Source organism: Nyctibius grandis, chromosome 16 (assembly GCF_013368605.1).
Source record: "Nyctibius grandis isolate bNycGra1 chromosome 16, bNycGra1.pri, whole genome shotgun sequence".
NCBI lineage: Eukaryota > Metazoa > Chordata > Aves > Nyctibiiformes > Nyctibiidae > Nyctibius > Nyctibius grandis.
The window spans coordinates 8,745,542-8,756,299 of NC_090673.1; the positions used below are offsets into that span (position 1 = coordinate 8,745,542).

At 44.0% G+C, this 10,758-nt stretch overlaps 1 long non-coding RNA gene across 1 annotated transcript; it reads right to left on the reverse strand.

The window, feature by feature from the left end:
• Positions 1–7,306: 7,306 nt before the first annotated feature.
• On the reverse strand, positions 7,307–9,179 carry LOC137670926 (uncharacterized). Its single transcript, XR_011049370.1, has 2 exons — positions 8,932–9,179; positions 7,307–7,800 (listed from the first exon to the last, which is right to left on the reverse strand). It is a non-coding gene; the product is annotated as an uncharacterized lncRNA (long non-coding RNA).
• Between the last annotated feature and the right edge of the window lie 1,579 nt (positions 9,180–10,758).

Genomic DNA, 10,758 nt, shown 5'->3' on the forward strand with positions numbered 1-10,758 from the left:
TTTGGTTTATCTGAATAGGGAGGGAGGGAACCTGGAGGGAGTGGGAAGGGTACACAGCCTGAAGGAAAGGTCCCGCTTATGTTTAGAAACAGTTGGCCTTTACTGTTTTTTTAGATTGTTTTTATTTCATTGACTTACCCTAAATAGTGACACAATTGTGAAAGACTGAGAAGTCCAGAAAAACACTATTTTTTCTAAGACATCTTTCTGAGTTGTACACTGTACTGGAGAATCCCATTGAGTTGTAACATCAGATCTTACCTTACCAAATAGCTTTTATATTTACAGTGCATTATTTGCTTTTATTTTTATACAAAGGGATTACTTGTTCCTTTTTTATTGTTATTATTTTTCCTTTTGCGTTATGTGCCCGTGACGTACTCAGAAAGCTGTGTTGTTACAGTAGTGCTTGGCAGACCTTACTAGGAACTCAGCAAAACTTCCAATCCCTTGACCTTTGGTTTTCCAAAATTAAAATTTGCCGCAGAAGTGTTAGGCTTATCGCCTGAATATCCAGGCTGATGCTGCAGGGTTTGGGCTGCAGTGAACCTCGTTCTTCTCTGCTCCGTCGCTTTTGCTCCCCACCCTTCCTGTTTGAGCTGTGGTCTGTTCAGCCATGCAAGAGATTTTGAATCAGGACTCCTGAACCTCCTCTCGACCCCGTGCAGGACACTCTGTACAACGTGAGTCACCTCACCAGTCAGCGAAATTTGGCCTCATTTTGCCTGAATATTGGGCAAATTACATCACTGGGCTCTTGACGGGACAGCTGTGGTCTCTGGGTCTTCCTGGCCTGGTGAGAGAAGCAATGAGATGACATGGAGGTGACGGTGCTCAGCAGAAACTGCCATGACAGTGTCCCTGAGGCAGTCTGCCTGCCTGTCCCTTTGTCTTCAGGCAGTGGCAAAATTAGTGTAAGAAAGAGGATTATTAAAACTAATTTGGCAGGAGAACTTCTACAAGCTGGAATAATCACGCTATAAGGAGGAAAAGCATTGGCCAGGTACGAGGATAGAGCATAGGAAAATGGGGAAGGACACATCTGTAGATTAATATGAAGAAAGGAAGCAAATTTCCTTTCAGCCTGTCCTGAACACGGCTTTCTGTTTGCTTGTTGTTGCTTTTACCAACAGAGAAGTCGGCCGTTTAAATCTCTCTCCGGCTGCGCAGGTGGCAGTGTAAGTAGCATAAACCAGAACTTGTCAAATCCAGGAATCTGGCTTGTGGAGAGCAAATCCCAGAAAGAGGAAAAAAAAAACCCCTCAACCCCAAAACAAAACAAAAACACGATACCTAAACCAGGCTTCCACTTCTGGGATCAGATCAAAACAACAAAAAGCCCAGAAAGATTAAACTAAGCTCAACTCAAATTAGTTTATTGTGTTGCACGTTTCTTGAGGCAAAAGAGTTTACTTTGGAATTGAAGCGCACACAGAAAACACAGCCCTCGACTGGACATTCAGCGCGCTAATAGCTTGCAGAGGAGTTCAGGGAAGTCGACTCTAAAAAACAGATGGGTGTCGAGAGGCACCGTCGAGGTCTTCGCATTCCTCTCCGCATATCGACGTGGGGTTGTTGTGCTGAGATGGTCAGAAACTATGCAGCTGTTTGATTCCTCTGCTTCAACAGCTCTGCACACGTACAGCCGCCTAACACCCCGCAGGGCCCTATATACCCTATAGCGCAGCCTTTGCCGGGGACCGGTCCTGCTGCAAACGTGGGGAGGGGTGGAGGAGAGGGAGGGCACTTCAGGGGGCTGCAGACCCGCTTTGGGAAGCGTCAGTGAAGGGCTCTGGGTGGCTCCTTTGAAGGGTATCAGCCTCCATCATTTCTTGTGGCTGTGGGACTGTTGTGTGAGAATTCCCCCAGATTTCTCTTGTAGCATTGGTTGGTAGCATTTTGTAACATTTTGGCAGGCAGGATCCTGGCCGCAAATAATTAGTGCAGAGGTGGCATGAAATTGAAAAATGAATTATGAAAATATTTGCTTTTAACTTTCAGTAAGAGCTTTGGTGTCGTGTTTGGGAATAGTTCCTGGTTTATTCCAGCTTGGTTGACGTTTTTGTACTTTTCCGGTTCATTCATCTTTTCAGATGAGAGAAGGATATTTCTTTATGCTGGGGGTGTCCCCACAAGTCCACCCCAACACATCCTTAGTGAACGGGGAAAACCTGGGATGCCATGGGAGGAGAGGGTCACTGTGACCCCCTGTGCACTGGACCCCAAGGAGGCTGCCGTGTTCCCGGCAGGACTCTGCCACAACGGGGGCTCATGAGCCTGCGACAAGTTCTCATGAAAGGATGCTTCCAGGTGGAAGTGAAGCCACTGGTGAAACATTTGGAGACTACTGCCCCAGTGACCCTCTTCTACAGTGGTAGAGGGTGCGCCTTCCCTGTTACTGCTCAGGACTGGCAAAGGAATGGAGATATTGCCAGTCTTAGGTTTCAATTTTATTATTTATTTTTAAGGCTGCAGTCTTGGCAGTAGGAAAATGCCAATGGCTATTTGTGCTAAGCACCCTTCCACAGCATCACTGGGCTGTCTGCCCTGAGAAGGGCATTTCTTTCAAGGTCATGTCTTGAAGACCAAGGATTGCTGTGTTCAGACGAGGGACAGTCTTTCTTCCTCTTCTCTTCCTCTCTCTCTCTTTCTCTCTCTCTCTTCCCCTCTCTCTCTCTTCTCCCCCCTTCTCTTCTCCTCTCTGACTGGGAGGGCTGGGATGTGATGGGTGTGAATGCAAGGACACTGTGGAGAGCAGGAAGAGTAGCTGAGGTGGAGAACCAGCTGCTCTCTTATTCTACTTCTACTGGCCTAGCTCCAGGCTCCTCCTTTACCCCATAATATCACCCAAGATACAACTCTGGTCCGTTTGGAGAAGGCACAGGTAGGATTACAGGGCTCTCTGGGAGCAATTTAGAGGCCAGCCATGAGGCCTCTGACACCACTTCCTAGTTGCCCGCAGCAGCAAGCCTCCTTGCTGCTCCAGCTTCTCCAGGTCTGGGGAGTGCCGGGGCAGATGCCTGCACTGGCCGGCAGGTAGAAGGTAGGTAAGAAGCAGAGGGTGAAATGTTGGTTGTTTGAAGATGAGTTTCTGAGAAAAAGGGCAGCTTAGAGTCCAAGGACAAGGTGGCAGAGCAGTGTGATGCTTGAGGAAAGGACAGCCTGGTTTTTCTTAGTTTTATTTTCACATTTGACCTTTTGGTTAGGGAGTCCAGTCAGACTAATTTCTTCCAGCGTAAAGACAAGACACTGAATTTAATTGGTGATTGGCAGTGGAAGGTTGTATTTTTGGACTGGGGATGTGTACTGAGGGAATCTATTCATTAGCTTTCCTAATATTGTGAATGTTAGCTGCTGCTGCTGCTTTATGATTCTGGCTTCGTGTGAACAGTGTTCATGCTCGCACTCTGCTTTGATGGCGTTGGATGTATTCCCCAACAGCAACTCCTAAGGTATGGTAAAACAAGGTGGAACTTGCACATGATAAATAGAACCACCTGACTTTGCTATGGCCTCATATGCCCTTGACTCTTTTTGCAGCCAGTTGAGGTGTGATGTGGGGTTTCCCTAGCACTTAATCTTTGTGATTTTATAGAGTTTGAGGCAAGAGGGGGAAATGACTTGGTTGGTTTTGTTTGTGTTTTTTTCTAAAGGTCTAATTCTTGAAATAACATATAAGAGTCAATAGGGTTGTTAGTAGCTGCAGTGGGGGTTATTAATTCCGCTTCTGCAGATGAGTGGTGACTGTTAAGGATGGATGCATGGTTAGATGCTCTCTAAACCACAGCTGGGATAATACGAAAATTTAAATACCAACCAGTGGTTTACAGGTTTGGTGTTTTCTCCATGCTTGTGCTCCTTGCTGGGGACTTGGCCACAGGAAGGGCTGTATTTATTGACTGTTATGTCCAGTCCCAATGAAAACAGGAAATCCTTAGGAATCACAAGAAATCTATCCAGATCTCATCCACAGAATGAGAATCAAAATAGTGAGGAATCAAAATGCTGATTCTTCCTAATACCTACTCGAGAGGTGGTCCCTGAAATCAGCCAGAAGTTGATAGAAACTGGTGGACTTGAAGCTGCAAATGGGCTTTAGTTAGGGGCACAGGGAGTGAGGATGAAATGTTTCTTTCTCCTTTACGTGTCTGTTTGCTGTACGTTTGAACCATCTCCAAGTGCCATATTGTGGCATCAGGTTTTTTAATTCCTCATTGATTTGAGGGACGATTTCTGTTTAAAAATCAATGGCTCGGGGTGGCTTGTGAGGAACAGGGAAGGCAAGCCCGTTTTGTGTTTGTGTAACATTTGCTAGGATTGGTTAAACAGACACACATCAAAATAAATGCTGTAACCTTTCAATAATGTTTAGTCTCCCTGAGAATGAACATACTGTATGTATGTGTGTTAAGTATACACCATTAATAGTCTCTGTGACATTTGGGCTGGCTCCACAGGGGAGATGAAGGGCATGCACTGAAAATGGTATCAAAAGGGAAAAATAATCACCTCAAGTCACAGAAATAAAATTTACCAGAAGTTGCAGGAATAAAAATAGGTTATTTGAGTTCCCTTGTTTGAATTGATCTCTGTGATGTCGCCATCAGGGGACACAACTTATGTGCTTTCATAGCCCAGGTTTCTTCTCTGAAGTTGTGACAGGAATGGGTCCAGAAATTCGTGGAGAAGAGTCACACATGATGGATAATTTTGGTGTAAGTTACTGCCATTACTTAAAGGCAGTAATTTTTTCTTAAATTCTAGTTCTCTCTGTTGGTCTTTTGTTTCTGTTTGGAGTGATATGACTGCAAGGATAAATACCTAAGGACAAATTCTCACTACTGTGGACTTTGTCCGCAACTGGTTCACCGTGTCACAGCAATGTGATGGTCTGCCAGGGGATGCAACCTTCTGCTTTGGGAAGTGTGTCAGTGATCACAGTCCTCTGCCCTAGACAGCAGAGAGGTGAGGCTGGCCTAGATGTCAATTAGGTAATTCCATGAAGGAAGAGAACTTTTGATAGAGAAGATGATAAAGTCAATGAAGAGTTCTGTTAACGTCAGTGGCCTTGAATACAGCCTTGGAGGAGCTTAAACAGGAATTTTTGTTGTGGTTGATTTTTTTTTCTTTTCAGAATCATACTTTACTGGTTCACTGTTGTCTGCAAAACACCCCCTACCCAATGTTTTTTGGGGTTTTTTTTATGAACTCGATGGCACCAGCTAACTATGTAGGTTTATTTCCACTAAGACTGAAGCTGAAGACGACCATGACTTAACTGAAACTCTGAGCTATATCAGGTTTTACTTAGGCTCCAGACAGCTTGGTTTTTCCTTTTTTGTTAACTTTTCTTGTCTTCTTTTATCTCTTAATGATAAGAATGGTTATTATTTCTGGACCATTGAGCTAAGACTATTTAAATTGTTTGTTGGTGTATAGAGGCTGATGTGATTTTTGTGGTGGATCGTATCATCCTACAATAAATAGTTAGATAAAGTGAGATGGGATGCTTCAACCTGGTGGATTAATGGTGAGCTTTAACAGAACAAGAGTTCCATGTGATGTTCTGAAGGCCCCTGAGTTCACCCAGACCTGGCTATGGCTGTCTTTTAAGGCTTTAGACAGTCTCTAGAGATAAGTCACTAAGGATGGCTGTAGAGCATGCAACTCCTTACAGTGTTCAGTCTTGAGAAAAACTGCTCTTCCTATGGTGCATTGCCCAGGTCTGGGGTGTAGTTTGGGTGAATGTAGTTGTCATGAGTACATATAACTCTACCGCATCAACTCCGTACATCTTGCATTAGCCACAAGGTTTGATTTAACGTTTTTCTGTGGCTCTTAACATAAATTGAACTGACAGAGAAGTGCTGCAGGTGAAATCTTAGGGCCTTTCTGGAATACCCCTGGTAATACAAGGACTTGGGAGTCAAATGCAGATCTATTAATTTTGTATCACCTTTGCATCAGCCGTGGCCTTGGGGAATGTTCCAGGGTGGACTGGAATAGGCTGAGATGGGAGCAAATCGGGGCATGGCTCAGACAGACCTACATTTGGCTGTGGCTCTGCCAACAGATCAGACTGGTTTTCTAAAAGATTTTATCATCAGTGTGACTCAGCATCATTAAAATTGAAAGCAATAGCCAAATTGGTGATCAGAAAGAGAATTTGGGGACCATCACTCAGAGTTTGATGGCCTATAATAAGTCAGAGTGACATCCAGATGACTAATGTTCTTGCAAGTCTCTAAGCTAATGTTTTTTAAACTCAGAAGGGGTTTGGATAAGCTTCTGAACTGCACCCAACCTTCCAATGGTTTGAGGTTCACCTGTTACTATTTTCTGTCTAACTTAGGTAAAGGCTTAAATTTAGAAAAAGAACTTAGTGTATAAACATTAAGCACTTTGTTTAAATATTAAACATTAAAGTTGCAGGTTGTTTTTTTCACTTGAGCATGGAAATATGTAACCTAATTTGCAGAGGTGTGGAAGCCAAATCAATTTTGGGACTGGAGTGAGCTCAACTCATTGCACTTATGATGTGTGTATTGCTTAGAGCTTTAACCAAAATGTTTGCAATTTCACTCTGTGCCCTGGAATAGTTAATATTTGGGATAAAAGAGAAATTATTTGCAATTGTAATATTCCAGTGGTAGGAAATGAAATTGATAATGTCTGATTGCATTTGAATAAGCATGTAAGAGGACAAAACCTCAATTTTGTAAAGACTTTTGTGCGTAAACAAAACTTTGCATCCTGGGAGTAGCTGCATGAAACAGCAATCATAAGGTATATATTAATAATGTACATATGTCTTTACAGGACTGGGGATGCAGATATTCTCCCTCAGAGAGACAAAACAGAATGAAATAAAAGTATAGAATTGGCCACTGTGATGTTTATTTGGGGAAGTTTTGGAAAACAAAGAACTATTGTGTAAAACCTTTCTCCTTGTGGAGTCTTGTGGTTTATCCTCCTCCCTCCTCCAACAATTACAGTTTCTCAAGAGCAACCTAAGAATTCTTGAGTAAAGGTCATTTATCTAGTCTGGTTTTCTTTAGGATTGCTTTTCACTCTAGCTGTCACAAAGATTTGATGCTGGAAACTGCCCCAATTCGTTATAGCAGCAAGCTTGCTAATACAGAGCTTGAATGTGGATGTTTGGGGGCAGCTGGCTGGAGAAAGGAAAGGCCTTGTCCACTATGAAGAAGTAATAGCCTGTTCCAGTTTGTTATCTCCTTGCTCGTCATGTTGGTATCCAAAGAGCAATAACATTTCTACAAATGAAAACAGGAATGACAGCCAAATGAAAAGTCCTCCTCATTTATTTAAGATAACATACAGATCTACTTGCTTCAGTTAGGTTTGCTGCTTTTTTACCTGTTTTGCTCCATGCACTGCATGGATTTGGTAGGGTTTGCCAAAGCAGATCTTCAAGTGTGGCCAGGAGGAGACAGTCTGGCGGTGCAGTATGTGAAGCACTCAAGAGGACTTTTCTAGCTCGATGCATTTTCCAGAGGTGCCTTTTCTACCTTGTATTCTCAACAAAGTACTTTCCCACAAGCTGTCATGTCTCCTGCAGTATGATATTCTTCCTACAAATGCATATATCTTTCAATATGTGGGAATGCCCAGTAATGAGAGCTGAACAGAGAGTGGAGTTGTGAGTCAGGGGCTTGGATAGCTTTAGTACCAGGTATCATTAGCTTTGCTGTTACTGGGTTGTCATCTTGGGTTGTTGATATCTGAACGCTGCTGCCAGCTGATGGTTGTCCAGGCATCCAGGTGGTTTCAGCTCTGTACCTGTCAGAAGCAAACAAACAAATCCTCTGTTGTTTGGCTGGCTCCTGTTGTTGCACTTTTAGGTAGTTGCAGCCAAAGACTATTTTCCGTGGGTTTGCCAGTTCTCAGCTGCAGGCATTTCTCAAGGCCTGGACTTCAAGACCGGTTTGATGTTGTGGGTATTTGCTTGCGTGTAGTGAAAGGCACCTGCATAAAAGCTGTCACTTCCCGGAAGATCAGAGTGAGCCACATAGACTCCCTGTTAACTGCACCTTTGTAAGCCTGCAGTCCTGAGGCTCCCTTAGTATCGTCAAAAGGAGGTCGGTAAGACAAAGTCAGGCTCCTGCTGTTTTTTTCTGGAGGGTGATTTGGTGTAGCCACTTCTCGGGCTATAAAGGGAACCCCAGAAGGTTAACCTGACAAAACCATGGGTCACCTCTGTGGATGCCCACCACCATCACGCTTGCAGCAAAGCCTCACAGCCACTTCAGTGTTCAAAGTGACAGTGCAAGGTGCAGGAGCCAGAGCGGGTGGCTGGGAGGGAGCGGGACACGCACTGCAGCTGTCTGCGCTGTACCTATTACGTGGGTAAGCAATCAGCTCCTGTCTCCAGGGCTGTCAATCTGGAACCTTTCACCAGCACTAAATTCACTTTAGAAAAATAAAATAGAGAGACAGAGAGATTAGTCAGACTTCTAAAATGCTTCAAGAAACTTTAATGTTATTATCTAAGCAGAAAGATATCCAGCAATTCCTCAGCTATTTAACATAATAGGCAGTTGCTGACAAACGACGTTATCGAGCGTACACTCTTGAGTGAGGAAGAACGATACGATCTTGCTTAAATTGTATTTTAACAAACATGCCTATCTAACAATTAAGCTGGAGCAATTTTACTCTAATAGATGCTTTTGCTGCTTAATATAGAAATTTACATGTTCATTTGTAGCCCCCAGAGATCACACAGCTGCCAGAATCCCAGCTGCCACCACCCCATTCCTCCCCCTACGACTTGCTCTCAGCTTTGGCTACGAGCACTTGATCTAACGAAGCACTTTAAAATACAAATCTCACTGTTTTCTTGGCCGTGGAGCTGAGCTCACTGGGCTGTATTCGAAATAGGCTGTCTGCCAGCCAGACACCCTTACTCACCTAAGCTAATTTTACTCCATCTGATGGCAAAAGTAGTCGTTCCCCCTCCCTCCTTATCAGAATCCTGTTGCATTACATGCAATACTACGAAAGCCTGGAAAGGGCGATCCTCCTTGGTGCACTTGGCCATTCGCCCCCCTGTCCTTCCTCCTGCGTCGTGGTGCGAGGGCTGTCCTGCCTGGGATCAGCTCTGTGGCTGCCGTGGGCTGTTTCGGGCAGGACGGGCCACAGAAGAAGCAGCAGCTCTTCGGTTGACACTTTGCCATCCGATTCACGAGGCATTTCCCAGATAAGGAGCTTACAGTGGGAGGTGGCAACAGGCAACTTGGGTGCTGGCAGCGTTTTTCCATTCTCCTGTTACTCTGTAGTTCAGCTTGGGACAGACGCGAGCCTGATGTAATACGCTGTGTGCTATTTCAAGGAAACAGAGCCCACGTCCTTCAGGCCAGCCCTCGGAAAGTTTAGTAGATAAGAAATCCCACTCTGACTTTTTCTTACAGTCTCAGATGAGAGAAGTAGGTAATGCTTTCTTTTAACTCTGCCAGTGAAATAGAGTTGTTTCATCTAAAATCTCAGAAATGGGGTGCCTGTAGCTCAGCATTTCATGTGCACATGTGCTTTTAGCATTGATCTAGCAGAAGGTGGCAGGTAGAAATGAATATGTGGCTATCAAATTGAGAGTTGTTAGGGAACTGTGAAATCAGTTATCTGTGGACTATGATACTCAAAGCCACACAGTGATGCAGGTACTTGGCTTCTTTTTCCTCTGGGATGAAGAAGCTTTGGTTTGTTTTCAGGTCTCATCTGTTGTTCTGTCATATGGATGAAGGATCTTCTGGTCCAGGTGCTGCCTTTTGCCCCCTGGACGCAGTTAGGGGCAGGATACTGAGCTAGATGGAGACTAGGTCTGATCATGAGGTTATTCTCATGCAGGAACCAGCAAAACTGTATCTCTCAGTAGCTTGTTCAGCAACAAAAAAAAAAGCCCGAACTTCTCTATGAAGTAATTTGGCATGAATAAATCTGTAAGCTATAGACAAAGGGGCATATTCTCCAGTAAAAATCGATTTATGTTTTCTAGGGATTTGTCCTAGAGCTTTTTTCTCTGACTTGCATACCATTGTGACAGTTTTGTAAAACATTGTCAAAGATAATTCACTGTGGATTACTTCTATTATGATCAGCTGTCCATATCGTAACAAGGGGCGTCCAAAAAAGTTATTTCCTCCCCCTCACCCTTGCTGAGTGATAAACCTCATACCAAAGGTGCCTGCGAGGGTTGGAAGGCCAGCAAATCTGTTCCATTTGTTTTCCAATTTAAAACAAAAACACTTAACCATAATCAAGGAGGGAGGCAACACCACTCCACTTGGCAAGCAAACTTATAGTAAGTGCACTTGCTGGAAAAATTTATAGTTTGTTCCTGAAAAATACACTGAGTATATTGATAGCATAGCACAATCTGACTTGTGCTTCCTGCGTGGCAAAGGGAATGAGCATCCTCCCTATGTCTCGAGCTGACCACTCTTCTGCAAGGTGACAGATGCCTTCAATAGGCCCAATTAGAATCAGGATGATAGAGCTATACAATGAGTTTGGGAAATTCCTGCCCTCTCAGAGGGAAGAAATGCATCATCTGAAATAACTTGTGGAGGATAATGTTAACCCTGGAAAAACTGATCCCTGAGCTGCTCCAAGGACAGGGAAAACACCACATTGAAATATTTGCGATGAACACCTTTTCCCCAATCTCCTGCAAGCTTTCCAGAGATGAACCAAAATGCCCTTGCAGAGGAGTGTCCCAACTAGTCGAGCACTGCAAATGGG